The 25,046-nt window shown below is 54.5% G+C and overlaps 1 protein-coding gene and 1 long non-coding RNA gene across 3 annotated transcripts in view; one reads left to right on the top strand and one right to left on the bottom strand.

Moving 5' to 3' along the window:
* The window catches only part of CNIH3 (cornichon family AMPA receptor auxiliary protein 3), a 220,236-nt gene that overhangs the window by 3,442 nt on the left and 191,748 nt on the right, over positions 1-25,046 (bottom strand). The gene's annotated exons all lie outside the window — the stretch shown is intronic.
* On the top strand, positions 13,527-15,206 carry LOC109495506. The gene is made up of 2 exons (XR_002150927.3): positions 13,527-14,163; positions 14,503-15,206. It is a non-coding gene; the product is annotated as an uncharacterized LOC109495506 (long non-coding RNA).

The raw sequence follows: 25,046 nt of genomic DNA, 5'->3' as shown, positions 1-25,046 counted from the left end.
CGTGTCATACAGGCACCGAAGTTGAGGAGCCCGTGTTTGAACAAAAGACACGGAGAGCAGTGACATCGAGCCACGGTGCAGTGACACTGACGACGGCTCGTTTCCCACCCCTGACGGAAGCCCCTGGGCACCACCTGACGGGGTTATTTTGGGTTCTCTGCAGCAAATAATTGCTTATTCTTCGGGCTGCACCCCATACTGTCGCGTCCGTGGTGTTTAGAACCGCACGTTTCATAAACCGGCAAAAATACAGGTGACTTGGAAAAAAATCGGTAGTTCTATTTACAATCTCAAATGAATCCAGTGGAATGTTGTTAAATTCCACCTGTTATGGGTGTAGCGTGTCAGCAGAGACGGAGAGACGCAGACCCCGGGGCCACTGAGGCCAGCACCCAGGAGCGGAGAAAAGGGCAAAGTTACACTGGCCGCGTGCGATCTGCCGATGTGAACAGTTGCTGAGGGGGACGTTACCGCCACATCAAAATCATCCGTATGCTGCACAGACAGTAATGTGGATTTAAAAACGCTCCCTAACACACTGCTTCCTGGGCACCAATCCTCATTTCCCACGGGTGCTCCTGACCAGATCCCTTGGACTCCTGGGGACAGGAAAGAGCCACAACGGGGTCCCGTCTCGTTGGCTCTCCTGGTCCCCAAGACACAGCTTCCTGCGTGGCTCCTACAGACACCCCTCACATTCCAGCTTTTCGAGGTGCACGCAGTCCAGACCTCCACCTGGCCTGGGCCAAAAGCACACAGCGTGTGGAGTGGAAAACCTCGCAGCCCCAGCTGCATCACCACGGGCCACGGTGTGGCTCACGTGGGCCCTACGTGCTTTTGCATTTGTGAACCCCCTCCTCCATTAAAACGTATTAAAAATTAGGGGCTCCTGGGTGGCTCAGTTGGTTAAGCTCCGGCTTTGGCTCAGGTCACGATCTCACAGCCCATGGGTTCGAGCCCCACGTCGGGCTCCGTGCTGCCAGCTCAGGACCTGGAGCCTGCTTCCGGTTTTGTGTCTCCCTCTCTCTCTACACCTCCCCTGCCCATGCTCTCTCTCTCAAAAAGAATAAACGTTAAAAAAAAAAAATCACGTTAGTGTCTGTACAGTGACCCGAACTGTATTTCAACGAGCAAAATTACCACTTGGAGGGGGTAAGGGGCGCAGGGAACAGAAGTTACGTTACTGGAGTGACTTACTGTAGGTAAATGGATGTTGTGCTCCAGTTAGCGGATTTGTTTTCACTGGGGCTCACGGGGTCACCAACTCCAATGCAACTTTAGCTCTATTCTAGCACCGAGTAAATGAGTTAATTCCGTAAAACCTTGGATTGCTGTTCTGTGAGTGTTCCGCAAGACGAGCAAACGTTTCTAACAAACTTTAACTTGATAAACGAGTGACGTCTTGCGATACGAGTTGTACGTGACACTGAACGTCACATGATCACCACTGAGCCGATGGTTCTTAAAATCCGCCTTGATATACGAGTGCTTTGGATTACAAGCATGTTTCTGGAACGAATGATGCTTGCAAACCAAGGTTTTACTGTTCATTGCAGACAGTGAGAGGGGTTTCTCACTGTTGGAGAAGAAACTCCAAATAAGAAAAGGGGGGGTGGTAGAATGAACCCTGTGTGGTACTGCAGGGGACCTGGAGGTGTCAGCGTGGACTTGAGCTCATGGCCACGTGCACGCACACGCAGATGTGGGTATGGGTGTGGAGGAGCATATTCACGTTGTAGAAACTTCCATAAGACACACGTCCTAGGTCTGCTCACCGAGGAGGCTCACGTTGACCCCAGAGAAGGGAAACCCAGCGAGCATACCCAGTGCCTGGACCTTGATTTCCGAATTCATTTTCCAATCACAAGGCACGTCTCCTGAGAAATGGGTTTGCTCCAGGGCTGGGGCACTGAGTACACAGGAGAAGCCGAGGGCATCTCGTGAGCCAGAAACCAAGCAGATGCTCCACAAAGATGAAGGTGGGCTAAGGACAGAGGAGGCAGCTTGGAGCCGCTCTGCTGGCCAAATACGGGACAATCTGAACCACAAAACCACCACGGATTATATCCAGTAAAAACAAAAGAACCCATGAATCCACACCGACACAAATAAACAGGTGGGGGGGAGGAGAAGCCTTGCCAACTCATAAAAGTATCACGGACAACAGGAAAGCCCCACTTGGAAAGCAGCACAGCAGAATCGCTTCAGGCCAGAACCAGTCACAAGAGATGAATGCCGTGAGAGAAAGCACGAGAAATGGGATATTTACAGTTTCAAAGTGTTTGCCCACAAATACTTATTAGAAGAGACGACCACATCAACTTGACAATGGGCAAATCTGGCACGTGACACTGTGAACACAGGATCAGAGCGAACCTCACTTGTAATCAAAACAGGCATAAACTCAGCGTGTGAGAGGGGCGCCTGGGTGGCTCAGTCCGTGAAGTGTCCAACTTCAGCTCAGGTCACGATCTCACGGTTCGTAGGTTCAAGCCCCACGTCGGGCTCTGTGCTGACAGCTCCGAGCCTGGAGCCTCCTTCGGATTCTGGGTTCTCCCTCGCTCTCTGCCCCTCCCCCGCTCCGTCTGGATCTCTCAAAAATAAAGAAAAATGTTAAAATAAAATTTCAGCTCAGCACGTGATCGTGGACTAGAACAAAACACGGGTAGTACACCCGGCCAACTGCATCAGGTCCTCCGTTAAAATCATAGGGATGTCGATGCATTACTTTTCCGACTGCACCGTGGTCAGGTAAGAGAAGGCGCCCGTGTTTAGGAAACACGCTAAAATATAGAGCGGTCGGTACTTTCAAACATTTCAGAAAAATAACCGTGTCTGTGTGTGTGTATATGTACGTGTGTGTGCGTGTGCGTGTCTGTGCACGTGTGTAGGCAGAGAAGAAATGATAAAGCAGGTGTGGTGAAATGTTAACACGTGGGGAACCTAAGTAAAATCTACACGGGAATGCTTTGTACTGTGTCTTTTCCAGGTCTGAAATGATTTCAAAATAGTTAAACGTAGGACTAACACTGGCTGCTCGTGTTAACCAAAGTCACCCTTTTGAAACAGCTCAATTCAAACTGATCGTAACGTAGCTTCTAATCTGACAAACAGCACATAACACGGTTTTAAAACTGACACGTGAAGGTAGTTTTTCTGGGACACTTGCCATCGCTTTAAGTTCGATAATGATAAATCACGGGACGTTTCTCTCAAGAAGCAAAGAATCATAGGGGCGCCTGGTGGCTCAGTCGGCTGAGCGTCTGCGTCTTGCTTTCGGCTCAGGCCACGATGTCACGGCTCGTGAGTTGGAGCCCTGCGTCCGGCTGTGCGCGACCACCCAAAGCCTGCTTGGGATTCTCTGTCTCCCTCTCTCTGTCCCTTCCCCTGCTCGCTCTCGCTCTCAAAATAAAGAAATAAACTGAATAAGAAAGAAGCAAAGAATCATAGGTCGGACGCCTTTTGCTGAGAAGCTGTACCACAAACATTTCTCATATTCTGGACGTACGGTGGGATATTCTGACATCTTAAAGCCTGTTCTGGCTGGGGAGGGACTGCCCCCTTTAGAGAACAAGTTCTTGGAGCAGCAGAGGCCCCCTCGTGCCTTTGATCTGCAGAGTGACCATGCGGGGCTGGGGGGGACCTCCTCTGCCTTGACCATCCCGGGGCCACGTACTACTGGGGACATCCCGTAGCCCCCGGCCCACGGGCCTCAAACTGGCCGGCCCGTCCTCGGCTGTTCACCAGCCCTGCCTGCCTTTTCCTCCGGCCTGATGCTTCCTTCGCTCCTGTCTTGTCTCCTGACCTCCTGGTGTCTCACATGGCCCTGTGAGCCCGCAGCCTCCGCCGCCAGCACCTGGGAGCGTAACGGACTGTGCTCCTGAGCCTTCCCTCGGCCTCCTCTCGCAGCCTCACCTGACCGACGACCCCATAAAGGGACACAGAATGCAAGTCAGGGCCATGCTGCGGCCACATTGTCTCCTAGTGACGGAGTCCCGGGTGGGACGAGACAGAAAGCCTCCAGTCTCATCAGGACCAAGAGCCCCGCCTCTGGACATCCTCCCAGGCCCCTTCAGGGCCTACCACTGGCTCCCTACTCCCCTGCGGAGGCACACGGGGCGCCAGGTGCCCTGCGGGGACTTGTGCCCGGGCGCCAGGCCCCAGCGCAGAGGGGCTCCCCACACTCCCGGCTTTGCCTGCTTCTGGTATATTCCCAACAAACAGGGCCTGCAGCTCCTTTCCAAGGTTCTGCCCCCAGGGAAGGAGGCAAGAAACGTCTGGAAATTGGCTCTCCCTTCTCTGTGCCCCTCACACCGGCAGTCCTGCACCAGTGACCAAGAGGCACAGAGAATGAAGTCTGGCTTCCTTGTCCCCGGGAAGGACCTAAAGAAGCTTGGCCCGAGACGCCGTAGCCCTGGCCGGTGCCCTCTCCCTCCCTGTGCTTTCCTGGAAGCCCCTCCCACACTGGACCACCCGCTCCTTGTCTCTGGGGAGCCCGTGACCAGAAGGAACGCTATGAGAACCGATGGCGCTGAGGTCTGCGGAAGACCCCCGCAGACCAGAAGGCCCTACAGGTGAACACGGCCTCTACAGGAGCAGGGACAGCAAGCGTGCTGAGGCCCAGGCGTGGCGGTCACGCGGCCTGCCTGACGCGCTCTGCAGGTGAGGACGGGTCACACGGCCGGCCCAGGCGCGGGGGCGCCGCATTTCACCCGCCACAGCGCCACATCCACCCGGTGGGGTGTGAGCAGCGGGGTCGCAGGTCCGATTCGCGCATCTCCAGGGAGCACGCGGCACCTGCTGGTCACGGGGCGACGGTCACCTCCCCAGGACAGGTCGCTGATCGAGAACCGTCCACCTGGGACACAGCGGCCGGATCTGAAGAGCCCGACCTCTAGGTGCGGCCTTGGAGCCAGGCCCCTCCACACCCAACAGGCTGGCCGCGTGTGGCTGTCTCCTGAGGACCCCTCATCATCACGTCTGTCCCTCCTGTGGGGGGTCAGGTCAGACTGGAGGCCAGGGTGGCAGTTTTGGACGTGGAAGGAGCTTCAATTATTTGGGCTCCAATATGTGTGGTGCTGGCGGGATGTCAGCAGGGCCCCGGTGACGCCAAAGGTCTGGCTGGGGACAGAACCTGCCGTCCCTGGGGCAGGAAGAGCCCTTCCCCCAAGGGCGGGGCAGGTGTGTTAGGAGGAGGGGTGGGGGCAGGGCAACGCCAGGTGGGAGGACACCGCCAAGGTCAGAGCAGACACCATGGGCTGTGTTCCGTGCAGAGCATTATTCCAGGAAAAAGGACAGGCTGATTGCAGCCACTTTGTGTCACCAAAAATAGTTGCTCCTGAACCTGCCTCATGTCTGTTTCTCTCTGTCAACCTCAGAGAAGCGGGATGAGACACGGTGACCCCGCCTGTGCCGGGGGTGGCAGAGCTCGCGAGCGGGTGTGGCTGAGACGCAGGCGTGTTCTCCTTCGGGGGGTTCGGCTGTTTCCACCTTCTCTGAGGCTTGGGAAACCGCCAGCCTCCCCCACCATGAAAACGACCCCCTCCAGGAAGCCTGAACAACGTGTGAGGGGAAGCCTCATCCGTGGCGGTGACCCCTCCTCTCTCTGGTTCTCCAAGGTTCGAGCCCGAGCGCACAGGGCAGTGAACACGGGAGAGTCTACGCAGCTCTGGAGCATCCAGTCGTCGCTAGAAGCCGTGCGGGGTTCTGAGTATTTGAATCCACTTCCCAAAGATGCCGTGACGCGGGTGCGGTCACCGGCCCCGTTTTGCAAGATTAAGCCACTGGCCACGGGGGCTGGAAGGTGGCAGGGCTCGGACGAACCCTGTTTTACCGCAAAGGCCTTTTTCTCAGTACTAAGGGTTCCAGGTCCCCCCAGCGCCGTCAGGAGCCTCAGATCCACCGTGTGGACCGAGTACAAAACACGCACACGTGACGTGGAGACCGACGGCATGCCGTCACTTCCAGGTCATGATGAAGTCCTCACAGCTTGTCCTGAGCCTCCCCCGCACGCACTGAAATGCATCCACGACAAGAGGCTGGCCCTGCAGCCGTTCTGCACGTGCAGTGTAGGCTTACGCTCCGTCCCTCACCTTCCTCGCCACTGTTTTTGAGTTATTTCTTCCATCGGGCGAACTCCTAGGAAGTGGGGCTCCAAAACAAACCAAGAAAGTTTCTTTCGGGTCCAGTCCAGTGCTGTTCCTGGGTCTTCACCCTTAATTATTTACAGACGCGGGTTTGGCTGACGGTGGACACAGAGGCCCCGAGATCGTTCTCCCTGTGAAGGCCTGCGCGACAGGGCCACGCCTCACTCGCCTACCCGCAGCACCGGGCAGGATGGGGTGCAGAAGAGTAAGAACAACCAGCAACTCTGGGCCAGGCCCCGCGCTTGTGCTGGGAAAGTTCCCACGCGCCCGGTGAGCACGGATGGCACGTCCCCATCACACCCACCTGCCCCGTCCTGATGGGGAAGTGGAGGGGAGCAGAGACCCACACTCGCGACCTGGGGTGGATTCACGGTGGTAACTGTATTTAGTGGGTCCGAACTAACATTTATTCTAACCGGAACGAATTATCTGACTAGAGGGAATCATCAGAGCACTGAGGAGGCCACAGCGTGTGTTAAGTGTTATGTGTTTAATACTTGTTACACACATGCATTTGTGTGAACACACACACACACACACACACACACACACACACACACATTTCGTATTGTGGATCGTGTTCCAAAACTGTGTGAAAGCCACTGGCTCGTCCAAATCCCAACCATTCCTTCTAGTTTCTATGCTGCCTCCGCAGAGAAAGAAACCTTCCAAAAGTATTCCAAGCCTTCTGGAAACGTTCTGGAGCCTTCCCCGCCCGGAGTGCATGTGGGAAGGTGTGGCCGGGCTGAAGCCATGTGGACGTGCCCCCACGCTCCCTGCCCCCCCCCCCAGTGCTGGCGGAGGAGCTCTGAGCCACGGGAACGTCTGTGGGCAGCTCCCCCACGCGGAACTGCTGTCTCCCGTGGCCCTAGCAGCCCGCAGAGACACACGGTGAGGCCCCATGACAACCGCCAATAGTGGATGGAGATCGCCTAACTTGTGATATCACTTAATGGTAAAATGGTAGCAAACGATACGGAGAAAGGGACAGATAATACCGCCTAATACCGTTGAGCGCCAGAACCACAATCACGTACCAACCACGGGACCCTCGAGCATGTCAGCCCGTGACCACGAAGACTACAGTTTCCAAGGTTTTCTGGGCCCTTCCGCCTGAGACCAGACTCCTCGCCTGGCGTCTGTGCCCCACCTCTGAGCAGGTCCTCTTGTGTCCGGAGGAAAAAAAGGGCGGGAGGGAGAGAGGCGGGGGGTCTGCGGAAACAGCCCCGCTTTGCCAACGGGGAGACTGGGGCGGAGCGGGTCACGTAGTCTGTGAGCACCGGGGCCTCCCTCTCCAACAGAAACGAGAAGGATTCGCGTTACTTACAGGGTTACCAAGGTGAGTTAAGATCACACAACCCAACCGTGTGCTCGAAGTTCACTTTATGTTGATTCAAGGGCATGTAAAGGCCAGAAGCAAAGGGACAGAAAAGATACTTCACACAAATGGAAATCAAGAAAACAGGGTGGTGATACTTAGGTCAGAGAAAATCGACTTTACGTCAAAAATTGTCCCGAGAGGGTCGCCAGGGTGGCTTAGTCGGTTAAGCATCCGACTTCAGCGCAGGTCGTGATCTCACAGTTTGTGGGTTCGAGCCCCGTGTCGGGCTCTGTGCTGACAGTTCGGAGCCTGGAGCCTGCTTTGGATTCTGCGTCTCATTCTCTCTCTCTGCCCCTGCCCTGCCCACACTCTGTCTCTCTCAAAAATAAATAAACATTAAAAAAAAAAAAATCTCTGACACGGAGGAGGATTGAGACCCCACCAATCTCCTCACCACAAGGGACTAAACTAGAAGTCAACAGCGTAGGGAAGGATGGGAAGGTGGAAATTAAACAGCACGCTCTTGAGCGATGGTGGGATCAAAGAAGAAACAAAAAGGGGAAACAGAAGATACCTGGACACAAAAGAAAAGAAAACCACCGATGCGGCAACTGGCAACCCTAAGAGGGAGGTTTACTGGGACAAACGCCCACATGAAACAGGAACAAAGACCTCAAGTAACAACCTAACTTTGCATCTCAAGGAGCCAGAAAAAAACACCAGCTATGTCCGTTAGCAGAAGAAAGGAAATGACCACGGAAGCCCTCACTTGGTCCCTTTTTAAGAAAAGAAAGAGGAGAGAAATGCAGAGAGCTCGGAGCGGGTCACAGGTGGGGAGGCAGAGGCGGAACCAAGCTTCGGGCGCTGGGGGTACCTGACCCGGGAACCAGCGAGCCCCCGAGACCCAGAGCACAGATCGCGGCCCGTCTGCGGGGCCACCTGCTTCACGCCTCATTCTCCGGGCCGTGGGCCCACCTTCCCGTCCCTGCTCTCCGAGGCCGTCTGCTTCCCCGAGTTAGGGCAGCCCCACCACGGTGCCCGTCTCTCACACAGGCAGGCCCTGGCTCACCCCCGATTCCAGGGGCGCGGAGGGCGGAAGGGGTGGGACGGGTGTCCGCTCAGGTCCAACCACCTCCCCTCTGCGCATCTTCCTGCTGGAGCATAGGACCCTCTGCTCAGAAAAACGAACGTACACGCAGTGTTCGCCCATAGCCCTGGAGGCTCACGGATCCTCTGAGGCCTATCGGCGAGCCGGGGACCCCAGGCAGGGAGTCAAGTCCCCTCCTCTTCACCTCTTCTACCCTGAAGGAAGTGCGTCGGCCATATAACTTGTACCAAGTCAACGTACACGGTCCCGAGGTGCTTCTCAGGGCCTGATAACAGAGTGCTCCCTGGACCCAAACACGGCGACTGCGGCCAGGTCTTACCTCTGCTTTCCCGGCCACACCTCCTGACGACCCACCCGCGCCGATCTTTCTCCTTCGGTCTGGCCCGCACCTGCCGCCCCAGCGAGTAGCACTCCCCGGCGGCCCTCCCCACGCTCGTGCACGCCCACACCATCCTCCCCAGGCCCGTGCGCCCTCACGTCGTCGTCCCCACGCACGTCGCCCTCCCCGTGCACGTACACGCCCACGTTGTCCTCCCCACGCCCGCGCAGACGCGCGAACCCAAGGAGGAGCTCTCCGCTCGCTACGTACGGATCAGCCGACGTGACTGCAAAGGCCAAAGTCAGTAGCGCTGAGAGCAGGTGCAGCCGTGCCCGGGGACGGAAGGAGATCAAGCACACCGAGCCCGTGTCTCTTGTCTCTTCTGCTTTCTTCCTGGTGGGCCTCACCCCGGACAGGCCCCGGTGAGCCCCCAGCCCCGCGCTCCTAGTCTCCTTCTAACCGCCTCTCCCGAGGGCCTCCGCTGAGTCCACAGAGACTCGAATCACCTGTGCTCCCACGAGCCAGTCTCTGCCGAGAGGGAGGTGGGAGACCCTCGCCGGCCACGTCGGGTCCCCTGCTTGCCCTGGACGTGGTCCCCCGGCTGCCAGCGGATTTTCCTGGCCAGAACCTCCCCGAGCGAAAGGGTTTCTTCAAAGGAGTCAGAGGTGTCCGAAGAACGGGGGCGCAGCGCGCAGAAAAGACACACAAAGGCCTGTTCCTGGACTACCTTTGCTGTTTGCTCCCCCGTTCCCAGAACCATAGTTTTGTTTTAATTTTTTAACGTTTATTTATTTTGATTTGGGAGAGAGAGAGAGAGAGCGCGCCCGAGCAGGGGAGGGGCAGAGAGGGAGACACAGAAGCTCCAGGCCCTGAGCTGTCAGCACAGAGCGGACATGGGGCTCAAACTCACCAGCGGTGAGATCGTGACCCGAGTCGAAGTCAGATGCTTAACTGACTGAGCCCCCAGACGCCCCCAGAATCATAGTTTTATAGCTTCTCTCCACACACCGGGATAAAGACAGCTTCCTCCAAGCTCAGCGGCTACCCTGGGGTTCTCTCCACTCCAGTGCGGTCCTTCCTAGGGTCCAGATGGTGGACCCCAAAGCAGAGGGACCAGTGATGCAGCAGAAGCCCGAGCTGTCGTGGCTCACACCCTGAAAGATAACATAGATTTGTTCTCCAACCTTCTGTCCTTGCTGCTGAGTTTATAGCCTCAAGAGTAATTTTGCACATGTGTGCCTGAGTTTTGCCATCCTGACTCGGGGAACAAGGCCATCTGTTCGCAGCTACAGATGATTAGGAGGAATTCCGAGGCCACCTAGAATTTGTTTTTCTAGAATCCCACAAAAGGATTCTGATGAAGCACACACTGCTCCCCGTGGTTTCTCGTCACACAATAACCAGTATTACTCAGGCTCTATCATCTCTCCAAAGTGGAGGAGGAAGTGATGGAATTTTCTGGATAAGCTCTGTGTAACACTTGCCCTGCCTCCTGCACAGTCAGCTCCGAGAAGCAAATCAGATCATGTATGTGAACCTACTTTGAAAATTATAAAGTACAGGGGCGCCTGGGTGGCGCAGTCGGTTAAGCGTTCGACTTCAGCCAGGTCACGATCTCGTGGTCCGTGAGTTCGAGCCCCACGTCAGGCTCTGGGCTGATGGCTCGGAGCCTGGAGCCTGTTTCCGATTCTGTGTCTCCCTCTCTCTCTGCCCCTCCCCCGTTCATGCTCTGTCTCTCTCTGTCCCAAAAATAAATAAAGGTTGAAAAAAAAAAAAGAAAATTATAAAGTACAATTCAAAAGCAAGCTATCATTGTCATTAAATAACAAACAGTTACCTATGAAATCGGCCAACAACGTATTTTGTTGTTTAGAAACAACTTTCTAGATACAGACTGTCTTTCCAGCATCCTGGCACTTTCTCAGGCTGTGGAAGTTAATAAGATGGTCTCAGAGGTGCATGCTTTCTAGCAGGGAGCAAAGTCGTGACCAAGAAATTGCCGAACAGTGGGATCGGAGGTGGGCACTCCTCGCTCTTACCACGAGAGTCCAGGATAAGAGAGGCGTTTGGATTCCTTGGTCTTTCACGACCCATGTGGCATCGCGGGGAGGGAAGCCCCTTCTGCCCTCGAACAAATGGACTTTGATCCACATGCATAGCTTGGACCACAAAGCATCACGATTGTGGTCCTGCCATGACCTCTGGTCAGACCAGGGGCGCCTGGCGCTTGTCTCCAGCGTGCACGAGAGGGACGTCCATGAGAGCTCATCCTGCACGATGTTTATTCTGTCGGGCGGAGCAGTGAATGACGGAGAAGAATGACCGTGTGAATCAGAAAACAGAAACAGAACACTCTGGAGACAGAAAATGAATCTACCCCCTTTGAGAACCGTCCCTTTGCAGTTAGTAGATGGCACTGTCTTTAATTAATCGCTAGTGAAGAAGAAAGCACAAAGCAAGCATGCCACGCGCTCCCCCACCCGTCCCTCTCGCTGGTGGGTCCTACAGCACAGCACCCGGGTGTCCCTGGGCCGCACCCAGCCCACAGGACGCAGGGGACCCGCCAACCGGGGCCGCCCGTCAGGTAGCTCACCGGTGCTGTTCACCCCGACAGCTCACATGGAGGGTGAGGGGCTGCAGGTGGGGGCAGGGAGACGGGGTCCAGACCTTGTCTCAGGAACCACAACACACGCGAAGCCAAGTCCAGGGCACGGCCACCCTCCAAGGCTCTGGTCTTCATCCCACACGTGGTTCTCGTGGCCCGTCCAACCAGCAGGTATGGAGGGCTGGGAGGGGTCTGCTCCATCAACACGAGGGAGCGAACCCGAGAACTAGGAGTCGCTGCCTCCAGGGAGCAGGTGACGCAGCACGAGAGGGGAGGGACGGTCCCCAGCGGCCGGCAAGGGCCACCCCGGGTGAGGCTGGACAGTAGATGAACCACTTCACATGGGAGCAGGTGGGAGGGGGGAAGGGCGTCATCCGGAAGATGAAGTTGATGGAAGGCCCGGTGTGGCCGAGGGTATCGAAGGATTTACACAATTGGGACGGGTTAGTGATAAACACCTTAAAAACTAAGTGAAAAAGACCATTACTAACATCCCCCCCAGAAAACTCCCAAAAAGTTCTGCCACAAAGGAAGTGTGACCGGCTCGGCTGGTGAACAGGACTGTCCTGGTCATAGTGACGTAAACCCTGACTGTGGATGGGGTCAGAATTGACCCTGAAACACTCTCGGGAGGCTGCGGAGAAAGGAAGCTTGCCCGAGCAGGGCGGTGAAGCCTCACGTTCTCATCTCGTACACAGCAATCCAAGCCTGGCACCTGAGAGACGGAGCCAGCCCTCCTCGCCAGAGAGTTCAGAGGAGCTGAAGAGGGTTGTTTCTGAGCTGTGAGAAGTGACTGCAGGGAACGGTGTCGCAAGCCGGGTGGAACAGTCTGATTTCCTGACTGTGCACGGAGCCTGGCTGGAAATCAGGCGGCACAGGAACAGAATGAAAAAGCAGTGTTACGAGCCTCGATGCTGAATTTGTCCTAAGTCAGGCTGCCAGACAAAATATGCAAATCTCAGTTCAATCTGAATCTCAGATGAACATCAACGTTCTAAAATTTTAATTTTGGGGGACACCTGGGGAGGCTCAGTCAGTTAAGCGTCCTTCTTTGGCCCAGGTCATGATCCCATGCTTCGTGGGTTTGAGCCCCATCAGGCTCTGTGCCAACAGCTCGGAGCCCGGAGCCTGCTTCGGATTCTGTGTCTCCCTCTCTCTCTGCCCCCCCTGCTTGCACTCTCTCTCTCTCTCCCTCTCAAAAATAAACATTAAGGGGCGCCTGGGTGGCGCAGTCGGTTAAGCATCCGACTTCAGCCAGGTCACGATCTCGCGGTCCGTGAGTTCGAGCCCCGCGTCGGGCTCTGGGCTGATGGCTCGGAGCCTGGAGCCTGTTTCCGATTCTGTGTCTCCCTCTCTCTCTGCCCCTCCCCCGTTCATGCTCTGTCTCTCTCTGTCCCAAAAATAAATAAACGTTGAAAAAAAAATTCAAAAAAAATAATAAACATTAAAAAAATTTAAAAAAAATTATTCACTGCTTATGTGAAGTTTAAATTTAACTGGTCTTCTGTATTTGTATTTGCTAGAAATGGCAATCCTAATCAGGAGAATATCCTATTACCTTGTTCGCTGTGGCACAAAGGCCGCCTTATGAAGAGCCCTAGCAGAAACTCCTTTAAGGTCTCAGTTCCAGAAGGAGTTAGATGATCTTGTGAGCAATGAATTCATTGTTTCCTTCTGGCCACGATGAGCCGTGTAGAAGAATGGGTCTGGATGGAGATTTGTCACGAGGAAGTTGTTCTCGTGACGTCTGCCCACGGGTCTGAATCTGATAGAACCACCACAGGGTTGTAGTATTGGCTGGCCATGGGCAATGGGGAAAATGGCTACAGAAACCAAATAGGCGAACTTTATTAGAAAAATAAAAACTGAGACTAAACAACAACCAAAGCAAACTTTCTCCTCCTCCTCCTTCTTTACTGTTTTATTTATTTTTGAGAGAGAGACAGAGTGCAAGCAGGGGAGGGGCAGAGAGAGAGGGAGCCACAGAATCCGAAGCAGGCTCCGGGCTCTGAGCTGTCAGCACAGAGCCCGACGTGGGGCTTGAACCCACAGACCGTGAGATCATGACCTGAGCTGAAGTCGGACGCTTAACCGAGTCCCCCAGACGCCCCCCAAAGCGAACCTTCTCATCTTCTCATCTTCGAAGCCTAGTCCCTCTCTGATGGTCTCCGGAGGCATCCAGGGCCTGCGGCACCGGCTCTCACGGGTCCCAGCAGCCAGCCAGCATCCCCCCGCGGCGCGCGCGCGCATCAGGACGAGAGCCTCCCCCTTCCTCCTCCCTGAGAGCGTCAGGCGTGAAGCCCCAGCTGGCCGCTCGTTAGGATGCCAAATTTTGCCTCTTTCTGTCCGTACAGGAAGCGAGCGTCTGTCCCCGGGGAGGTGACCCCCGCAGCTGCTAGGGAAGGGGAATAAATTATCCCTTTGCGTACATGCCCTGCCCGCTTGCTAGCAGACTGACAGCTGCACAGACGCGGCAGAGCTGGGCAGGAGGGGTGAAGCGGGGGGAGAAAGGGGCCGCTTGCAGGCTTACATGGGCAGAGTCTTATTTGGGGATCTGGGCCCACATGGGCTCTGCACGGAAGCTCTCCCCGGCCCGCTTCCGAGTGACACGGCAAAGCGAAGCCCGCCGCCCCCACGGCGGTCACGGTCAGTCGCGAGGTGCAGGTGAGACTTGGCGGCATGGGCGACCTCCCAGAGCGGCAAGAGCTTTCCTGGGGCGCCTGCTTGGAGCTTTGTTGGGGTGGAACGGTTGAGGGGGTCAAGAGAGGGCTCCCCGCGTTAGGGGAGGGGGCACAGCATGAAAGGAAAGGCTTATTCCACGCCCCGTTGGTTGCCTAACCCAGAGCGAGAGGCCGCTTCCTTGTGGCTAGGGCGTCACGTCTCGTGGTGAGAACCACCGTGTGCCACTCGACTCCCCGTGGGCCCCTCCTGCCTCAGACGTAGAATCCCTTGTTTTTAGCCGGGCACTTGTGCCAAAGACCAGTTTCCTCTGTCCCTTTGCAGTTAACGGCGGCCACGGGGTAAGCGCTGGTCGGTGAGACGAGATCCGAAGTGGGACACACGACTTCACACTTTGCCACCTTCTCTCTCACTCTTGCGGACTAGACTGTGGGCGTGATGGCCGGAGGCTGAGCGACCTTCTTGGGGCAGAAAACAAATGCCGAAGGAAGGGCAGGTGGGAAGAGGGAGCCTGGAGCCTAGGTCTTCAAGACTCTGAATGGCCACTTTAGCTCCGGACGACCTCCCTCTGACTTCTCTTATGATGGAGAGCACTATCTTGTGGAAGCCACTTTCGCTTATCCGTTGATTTCCGTTGTGCACATTTGGACCTGATCCGAACAGATACTTCTGAGAAAGGATTCTTCTGGCCGTCACGCACCAGCAGAAAAGACTCTCCGGGTGGTAATAGGACCAAAGGATTCTCATCCTAGACAGTCAGAAAAGTTTGTTCTGTTTTTAAATTATTTTGCTATTGTTTTTGTTTATTCTTTTCTCTTTTTCTCTTCTGGTCTTTCTGTGGTTTTTTTTTCCCCTCTTCTTTTGCATGCCCGTTCAGAACATTAGACAAAGTCTCCCTTGGGTCCCTGCCTTTTTCTTTTCGATTCTGTTTCTGAAAGACTTTCTGCCTGGAGATAAATGCTTTATGATTTTGTTTTAATCCTCGAAATGTCTCAACGCAAAAGACTTCTTGTCAGTTTTGCTGTAAATTAAGGGCTTTTCTAAATTCTTTGTCCCTGTCTTTGCCATGGACATGCGGGCCTTCTGTGGCGCGTCTCCAGCAGCTGGGAGGAGGGACACTCACTCTGCAGGGCGGACACCCCGCGAGCCACTCAGGCCACACAGCTGGCTGACATCTGTGGCCTGCGGCTTGGTGACCTCGCATCTGCAGGTGTCCGGGGCACTGAGGCACGATGGCCTTGCAGCCGGAGAAGTCCCCCTCCGTCGGTCATCAGCTCATTCCGGCTGGTTTTCCCATCTCGGCTACAGCAGCTGGTTATGCTAATTCAGTGCCGTCCCCCGGTCCTGGTTACCAGCCGTGTCTTCTGTCCCCGAGGAGTCAAGTCGGGCCCAGGGGAAAGGGAGCTGTTCTCACTGGGTTTTCCCACCTCCTCACGTTGGAGCTCACAAGGGACGGCGTCCTCAGAGGCCTGTTGGCCTCGTCCTGTGCAAGTCTGCCTTCAGCCTCCACATGTCACAGTTTGAGGCCGTGGGGGAGGGGGTTGAGGACTTCCTGCATTTCCCAACCTCTCTGGTGACAGGAATCACCTATCAAATCCCAAATCGCACCAACCCACCCGGACCCGCCCGGTCAGAGCCTCCAGGGGAGGGGCCTGGAGGCGAGCACAGCCAGCACAGGGGGTTCGGGGGAACACCTGACCGCTCTGTCTTGGGCAAGTGATTTAACACCCTAGCGCCTCCGTTTTGAGATCCAGCCTTTGGAGGATGAGGTCTGCGCAAGACCCCTGGTGCTCACCAAGAGCTCTGCCCGTGGTGGGACCAGCGGCGTTACGGTGACAACGATTTTCTCCAGGCCGAAGGGGACTTTGAACTTGACCCAGGAGGCCGCGATTCCCCTGATCCCGCGCTCCCGGGAGCTGCCGGGTTGGCGGCCAAGCGGGAGACAGCGCGGTGGGTGCCCGAATCCCACCACGGAGTCCGGTCCAAGAGGCCAGACCTCGAGGCCACATTGGTGGCTGAGGTGTGGGCTCATTTCTGTCTGTGACGTGCTCTCCATGCGGTAAGCGGGTGGTTCCTCTGTGGGACCAGGTGGGGCACTGCCGGGCTCAAGCGGGAATCCCGTAGTCACGTCACATATCCAGCAAACCGCTTCCCAAGGCGGGGGAAGGTGTTTGTCCTAAAGCATCTCCAGAGCTCAGCCTGGACCTTTCCTCCGTGGGGCCGCTGCCCCGACCCCACCCCCCAACCCCCGCCAAGTCTGGCCTAAAGTCCCTGACCGCCTCGGCCTCCTCTCTGCACACACACACTGAGGCCCTGACACGGGACTTGGGGCTCAGAAGGTGGGGGATCCTAGGGAGACAGGCGGGTCCAATCCCCTCCCCACTAGACTAACGTGGAGACTCTGAGTGGACCCAAGCGTGTTCCCTCGGCCGGCCCTCGTCTCCTGGCTGGGCCCGTCCACGCAGTTACAGCCGTGGAGCAGTGAAGAGAGACCTCAGGATGCTTGCCGGTGCAAATGCCCCAAATACAGCAATACATTGGCGGGGGGGACACCGACCACTTTCCAGGAGCATCGTCACACCCTCCAGCCTTTACACCTGCCCCGTGACGTGGGCCTCAGTCGCCGGCTGACAAACCACGAGGCACGTGTCTCCGTCGAGCACGTTGTTCGAGGTCACGAAACCAGTGTGTTAAAGAGCCAGGGTGCAGGCCTGCGACCCTCGACCGGCCCCACACCCGTGCCCTTTGCCTCTACCAGGCTGCTTCTGGCAGTAGAAAGAACAGGATTAAGAAATTCTCTGACACCAGGGGCACCGGGGGGGGGGGGGGGTGCCTCAGCCGGTTAAGCGTCCGACTCTGTTTTCGGCTCAGGTCGTGATAATCACGGTTCGTGAGCTCAAGCCTCACATCAGGCTCTGCGCTGACAGTGCAGAACCTGCTTGGGAGTGTCTCTCTCTCTCTCTCTCTCTCTGCTCCTCCCCCGATCACTCTCTATCTCTCTCAAAATAAACTAAAAACAGGGGCGCCTGGGTGGCGCAGTCGGTTAAGCGTCCGACTTCAGCCAGGTCACGATCTCGCGGTCTGTGAGTTCGAGCCCCGCGTCGGGCTCTGGGCTGATGGCTCAGAGCCTGGAGCCTGTTTCTAATTCTGTGTCTCCCTCTCTCTCTGCCCCTCCCCCGTTCGTGCTCTGTCTCTCTCTGTCCCAAAAATAAATAAACGTTGAAAAAAAAAATTAAAAAAAATAAATAAATAAACTAAAAACAAAAAACAAAAAAGAAAAGAAAGTCTCTGACCAAAGCTTTTTTTTTAAGGCATTCTTGTACTTACTTTGGATTTGCTGTTTTCTCTGGAGATGAACAGAGAAACCTCACCTCGGGGTTATGTGACCACATAGTAAGACGTTTTTCTTTAAACCTTGACCCAAAGGCTGACGTATTCCCACCAGGCTGTTTGGCCTCTGAGGCAGAAACAGGCCAACTCTCCCTCGAAGGGCTGCCGAGGAAATTTGTCAGGCTTTGCCGTCCACACAGCCTGTGGGGCGGGTCAGCTGTGCCCGAGTCGGGTGCAAGCGGCCCCAGGCATCAGGCTGTGTGGACAGGTGCCCCTGCGGTTTGGCAGGAGGAACAGGCTCCTTCCTGCTTGTCTCCCACGCTCTTCTCTGGGCCATCAAAACGCACACGTGAGTCCACATCCTACGACCCAATGTCAGCTGAAGCACTGTGCTCGCCGAGGTTGACGGGAAAACGCACGCAGGGGAGGGCCGTGTACCGTCCAGGCTCTCCGGGGCCGGTGAGCCCACCCTGTTTGGCTGCAAGGGTTTAGTTTAGGAATCTTCTTGCTTTCCTGGGTCTCCCACCCCATTCCACACCACGTCCTGCCAGACACGGATCCCCGCGTCTTGCCTGGACTCACACGCACACACGTATGTGCACGTCCAGTCACACGAAGTCACACACACACACACGTTCGTTCACGCTCAGTCGTACGGAGGCACGTGCACACGCACACACATACGTGCACATCCACTCATACAGACGTCCGTGCACACCCGTGTTCACCCCAGGGGAAATGGACGTTGGGTTTCCACTGAAGTAACAAACTACTTAGCATCAAATACGTCACCCTTATTCTCAGAATTCCTTTGGCCGCTTTCTCTTCAACGGGAGCCTCCTACCGTCTTGTTTGGCTTACTTATCTTCTGGAAACTTCCCCCACTTTGCTAGTGGAGCGGTTCAGCCCTCCCCTCAGCCCGTGTCCACGCCCCACGCGCCGTGGCTCTGCTGAGAGATGCACCACCCGGCTCTTCCTCGCATCCCTCCCCCCCCAGCCCCTGCCACAGGAGGGCACCTCTCAGAACCTACCGCCATCATCTCGGGACCGCCCTCCCCTTTAAAATCAAAAGCTGGGGGGCGCCTGGGTGGCGCAGTCGGTTGAGCGTCCGACTTCAGCCAGGTCACGATCTCGCGGTCAGTGAGTTCGAGCCCCGCGTCAGGCTCTGGGCTGATGGCTCAGAGCCTGGAGCCTGTTTCCGATTCTGTGTCTCCCTCTCTCTCTGCCCCTACCCCGTTCATGCTCTGTCTCTCTCTGTCCCAAAAATAAAATAAACGTTGAAAAAAAAATAAAATAAAATCAAAAGCTGGGGCGCCTGGGTGGCGCAGTCGGTTAAGCGTCCGACTTCAGCCAGGTCACGATCTCGCGGTCCGTGAGTTCGAGCCCCGCGTCAGGCTCTGGGCTGATGGCTCAGAGCCTGGAGCCTGTTTCCGATTCTGTGTCTCCCTCTCTCTCTGCCCCTCCCCCGTTCATGCTCTGTCTCTCTCTGTCCCAAAAATAAATAAACGTTGAAAAAAAAAATTTAAAATCAAAAGCTGCTTCCAGTGACAGTTTGTCTCCATTACGTAAATTACAAAGCTCTCTGTTGAGACATGCTTTACGCAGAGCAACAGAAGCGAACTCTGCAATGTCCAGGAGGGGGACCCGCTGGGCCTACAAAGAACAAGCTGGAAAGGTGGTTTCCAAAGGCAGACACGATGGGTCAGCAGGGCCGGTGGGCAGGCACACGCGGTCTGCCTTCCCGTGCGGCACCAGAGGCCTGTGACCCCATGCGTCTGTCCCACACTGAACCCCAGAGAGAGTGACGCCCCGGGTAATCGATTAAAAAACATGAGATGGGGGGCGCCTGGGTGGCGCAGTCGGTTAAGCGTCCGACTTCAGCCAGGTCACGATCTCGCGGTCCGTGAGTTCGAGCCCCGCGTCGGGCTCTGGGCTGATGGCTCAGAGCCTGGAGCCTGTTTCCGATTCTGTGTCTCCCTCTCTCTCTGCCCTTCCCCCGTTCATGCTCTGTCTCTCTCTGTCCCAAAAATAAATAAACGTTGAAAAAAAAAAATTAAAAAAAAAAAAAAACATGAGATGGTTGTACAACTTTGTAAATAAACTAAAAACTCTTGAACTGTACACCCGAAAAGGGTCACTTTTAGGGGCACCTGGGTGGCTCAGTCAGTTAAGCGTCCGACTTCGGCTCAGGTCCTGATCTCACACTTTGTGGGTTCAAGCCCCGCGTCGGCCTCTGTGCTGACAGCTCGGGGACCGGAGCCTGCTTCGGATTCTGTGTCTCTCTCTCTCTCTGCCCCTCCCCCATCCACGCTTGGTCTCTCTCTCTCTCTCTCTCAAAAATAAATAAACGTTAAAAAAACGTTTTTTAACGTGTAAGAGGCAATTATAAGGAAATCAAAACTCTGCCGTGGATGCCTCTCACCTTCCTGGCATTGGCTAAGGCAGTGTTTTCCACGGTACAGATAGAACCAGTACTGAATCCCCAGCTCCCCCGCCGAGAGTGTGCTGCTCTTAGAGACTCACTTATTCATGCTACCTCCGCAAACAGCAGATAAGGTTTGATTTCACAGGTGCAGACACCGTGGCCCCACTCCTGTGCCGTGTCACTGACGCACCTGGCTTGTGCTGGAGGTGGATGTGAACTGGGTCTTTACGGCTTTGAGCCCACACTCTTTGGTGGAGGCGTCGAGACCTCGGGACTGCATCGGTCACCCGCGTATCACAGCCCCCGTCTGTCCCAAAGCACCACGGCCCTTCCCCCACCGTGTATTCAGAGGCCGGCCTTGTGAGGCACCCCCCCCAACCCCGGTCTCTATGGACGCCCTGGGGGGGCATCTCACAGGTGCCGTCTGCTCCTGGCCCTTCTGAGGCCAGCGCCCTCCAGGACGATGCTGAGACCAAGACTTTCTCTCTGAAGCCAGACTTCTCAGGGTACCAGCCGGGCCTTGCTCCCCGGGTCCTGGGAACAGAGAGGAAGACAGCCCCCTCTCCAACTGGGTCGCGCTGCTTCTTGGCCCCAAAGAGATGCCAACAGTTCCCGGACATTGACAAGGTCCATCAGGGACATTGACCTTTCAGCTTCTGGAACAAGCCTCCCCCTGCCCACCAGCCCCAACTCCGAGTCCTTGCTGGGTTGTTCTGAAGGCCGGGCCCCGGTCACACGCTGCACCCGGGCCGCAAGAAGGCGCGGACAACAATTGCCTGCATTCTCAACTCACGCCATGGAAGTCCCGAATACGCCAAGAGGGCTCCAACGTTGGGATCCAAAAACGAACAAATACAGATGGCAAGGGCCCACCAGGGAGCCACGTAGTCCTCCTCCCCAGCTCTCCCGCCCATCTCTGTCCCTGGATCCTCCCTCCTCCGCTGGCCAAAAACGAGCAAGCAAACACATAAACTCCCAAGTGCATTAAATCACACAGTTCAGTCCTAGGGAGAGCGCGGAACCCCACGCACCAGAGGATGTTAAGTTCCAGCTTCAGCTTTGCCTTGGAAACCCTGCCATTCTGAGGGCGCACACAGCTAGAGGCCCAGGAGAAGAAGGGGCAGGAAATCGAGGCGAGGCCCTAACGACACGCCTTCTACGGGCTGGTTCCCAAAAGTGGCAGAGGAAAGAGTCCATGCTTTGAAGTCAAACAGCCTCAGGGTTCAATCAGGTTCCACTGCTGTGTGATCTTAGGCAAGTTGCTTGCTATCTCTGAGCCGAAGTTTTCTCATTTGCTAAACAACGAAGAAGAAAATGGCCGAAAGCTTGAAATAAGTAAGACAATGCACGTCACGTGGCTGCAGACTATTGTTTAATAAATGTCCCCTTTCCTGTTCCCTCTGGGGAGTTGGGAAAAATAAGTTTCCTCTCTGTACCTTCAGCTAGTTTGTATATTTCTGTACAATTTTACATATTTGCAAATGTATGAAAGTATTTTAATATTGCCATGAAAACATCTACAATTGCTTTTAACAAGAATTTTTAAAGAACTTGTTTTTGCTTAAAAAAAAAAGAGCTTTTATTCTAAGTGGAAGTTGTAGATTAAAAGTTTGCAAAGAGCGGTCTATAGCGGCTAATTAAGTAAACAGTAATATGTGATTTGGAGGCTTCTCTCTCTGGAAGGAAAATTAACTTTCGTCGGGGGCAATGCTGCTGTGTGCCGGCCACTGTGTATTTCTGCTTTATAGCGACCCTGTAAGCAAGTCACTTCATGGGTTTGGAAACTGAGCCTCAGACACGAGAAGCGATTTCCCCAAGGTCTCGTGGTGGACGAAGTTCGTCTCAACAGGACACACTGTCGACAGGTTAGCTCAGTGACTCCGTGGTTGGTGCCTCAGCATCTGTTTTGTTCCACCTAACAGCCTGCGGGGACAGGAAGCCAGCCGCCACGGCAGCCCACACCAGCGCCGGCCCGGACAGCAGCCCACAGAGTCAAGAGCAGGTTCAAGCTCCTGGTAGCACTTCCCGAACCAGCCTGTGATCAGCGTCTACCCCGCCTCCCAGACCCCTGTGCCGTGTGCACCCCTTAGATGGGACCCCCGTGGGGCGCCCCCAAACCCCACTATTTGGGTTTGAGTAGACTCATCTGGCCCTAGCCTGGGAACCCCAAGTCCCTCCGCCCATGGGCCCTGGGTCCTACCTCTCCCTGCCTGCTCCTGCTTCAACCTGCCCACGCAGCCCCTGGACACATGCCCAGCACTCCCTCCAGGACCTATAACAAGTGTCTCGATTTCAGTGTCTCCCGTGGTCTCTTGTTGAACCGTGGTCCCATCGTTCCCTTACAAGGCTGTCAACACACCACAAAAGCAGTTTCTCACCCAGCCTCTTGCTGTGAGCGCTTTTCCACGTATTCTGTAAACTTCGTACACATCTTAATGGCCACAAGGTACCCCAGCCAGCAGAGGAAGCTTCGTTTATGTAGCTGCTCCCTTGGGAGGTCAGTTAGGGCATTTCTGACTGGACGGAACCCAGGTCAACACCTTTGTGCGTAAAGCTAACTTCATAGTTAGCTGTGATCTGAAATAGATTTTTTAGATATGAAATAGTTATGACGGCCAATAATCAGGATCCCTTATTGAGCGCTGACACTCTCCGGGGACTTTACCTGCGTTACTCCTATCAATGACTTCTCGAGGTCGACGCTAACGTCACCAAATCGTAGATGGAGGAACTGAGACTCAGACATTCGTTGGCCTCGATACAAAGCCCAGCCAGGGCTGCACCGAGACCCCTACTGACATCTGAGCCCTTCCTTTCCTGCACACATATCGGTACGTCAGTCTCTCAGAGGACACAGGTGTCCTGTTTATTCTGTCATTTCTCCCTCAGCATGGGAAATTTTAATTTTAGCGATCTGTTTACATCTGAGTTCATGATTGATTACGGGACCTACAGCAGCCTTTAAAGTCTATGGATCAGTCAGTTAGGTGTCCAACTTCAGCTCAGATTTGGCTCAAATCTCACGGTTCGTGGGTTCGAGCCCCAAGTCGGGCTCTGTGCTGACAGCTCAGAGCCTGGAGCCTGCTACGGATTCTGTGTCTCCCTCGCTCTCTCTCTGTCCCTTCCCCACTTGTGCTCTGTCTCTCTCTCAAAAATAAATAAAACGTTAAAAAAAAATTGTTTTAAGTCTATATCGCCAAATGGTAGTCTTTCCCACTTCTAAGCATGGAAGGTTGGGAAATACCTACTACTTTTTCTTTTCTGTTTCTTCCATGGTTTAATGCTTTTACATTTACCTCATTCCTTCAAGCATTTAGCTCAGGATGTGGGATCAGGTGTGGAATTTACTATGTAGGGTGAGGCTCAACTGATTTCTCTCTCAAATTCCCAGCCACTTAACCTAGTTCCATTCGTCGAAGACAGTCTCTTTCCTATGAGAGATAGCGGGTTCCTGATCCGCCATAGAACGTGTTTCTTCACTCGTTCTTCTGTTTCCATGCACTCGCTCAGCAAGTATCTGTTCAGTGCCCGCCGTGTGCCAGACATGGCCAGGCCTCGGGGCCCAGGGGTAGAAGACGGCTCAGATGATCAAACCAACCATCACGTGTTCTGGTGCGTCTGGCAGCCAAGGAGGACAGAGAGCGTGTGCTATGACGGCTCACGGCAAGAGCCCCCGACTTGTTCCCGTACAAATACCAACCTTCCAGCTACTGAAGTTTTCTGAATTTTAATACCTAGTCATTTAACTTTCCCTCCCTAACTCATACTTTGGTCTCCTTATCCTGCTAGATGAGAGGAGGAATGATTTTTTTTCCCCACTAATGAGACTATCACATCGTACGATCAAATTAAGTAACATTAAATAGAATGAGTACATTGTAAAGAATTGACATCATTATATCCCAAGACCGTTCCCTTCCCGTTTGCTTTTCTAATTCTCAGGAACGTGTTGTAGTTTTATAGTTTTTTTTTCCAAGTACATTGTTCAATTTCCTTGTTCAGCTTGTTTGTAAGCATTTTGTATTTTCACTGCTCCTATAATCAGGATTCCAGTTTTTATTATATTTTCTATCTGGCTTTTAGGTTATAAAATCAAGCTATTAATTTTTATGTATTTATTATGCATTCAGCTACTCTGCACTCTATTATGCATCTCAGCTACTCATTGCTTCTCATTTTTTCCCCAGTTTTACTTGTTTCAATTTTTATAGATGCATTCCCATCTGCCAACAATAGTCTTGTTCTCTCTTCACAATATTTAGGACTTTGTTTTCCTTTTTTTTTTTTAAAGAGAAAGCGTGTGTTCGCACACATGCGTGAGTGGGGGAGGGGTGGGGAGGGGAGAGAGAGAGAGAGTTTCAAGCAGGCTCCACGCTGGAGCTTGACCCCATGACCCTGAGATCATGACCTCGGCTGAAATCAAGAGTAGGACACTCAATCGACTGAGCCACCCAGGTTCCCCTCTATTCTTTTTATCAAATTTGCCAGAACATCCAAAAAAATAAATAATAATGGTGATTATGGGCCTCCTCACTTTGTGCCTGGTTTGTCATAATTTCACTGTGTGAAACTTAAAAAAAAAATTTTTAAGGAGGCTCCATGCCCGACACAGGGCTCGAACTCCCGGCCCCGAGATCAAGAGTCACATGCTGTGCTGACTGAGCCAGCCGGGCCGCCCGTTTCACTGTTTCATGGGATACTTTTATAATCGGGTGAGGAAAGTTTCCATCTATTCCTAATTTTTAAAAGAGCATTTATTAGGAACAGGTGTTGAATTTCGTTTCTTCTGCGATCTCGTAGGATGCTTCCCACTGATGGCTGCTCGTGTAAGATCCTCGTTTCCCTAGATGATTAGCTGCTGTGATGGTCACATCTGGGGGTTTCTTCTGGAGACGCTGCAGGTTTAAGTCGCGTGGCAGCTTTGGAAAGGGGGGTGGCCCTGAGTTAGCCCAGCTTGGAAGCGTGGAGACAGCCCGTGGATTCAGGGGCAAGACTCCCCAAGCTCCTGCAGGAGAGACCCTGGCCCCCAGCAGACCTCCGAGCGAGGACCGCTGTAACGTTTGCAATTTCAGGGAGCATTCGTTTCTCCAGGGGACGGCGAATCGCTCTGGCT

Source organism: Felis catus, chromosome F1, assembly GCF_018350175.1.
Source record: "Felis catus isolate Fca126 chromosome F1, F.catus_Fca126_mat1.0, whole genome shotgun sequence".
In the NCBI taxonomy this organism is placed as follows: domain Eukaryota; kingdom Metazoa; phylum Chordata; class Mammalia; order Carnivora; family Felidae; genus Felis; species Felis catus.
This window is presented reverse-complemented; position numbering and strand designations above follow the sequence as displayed.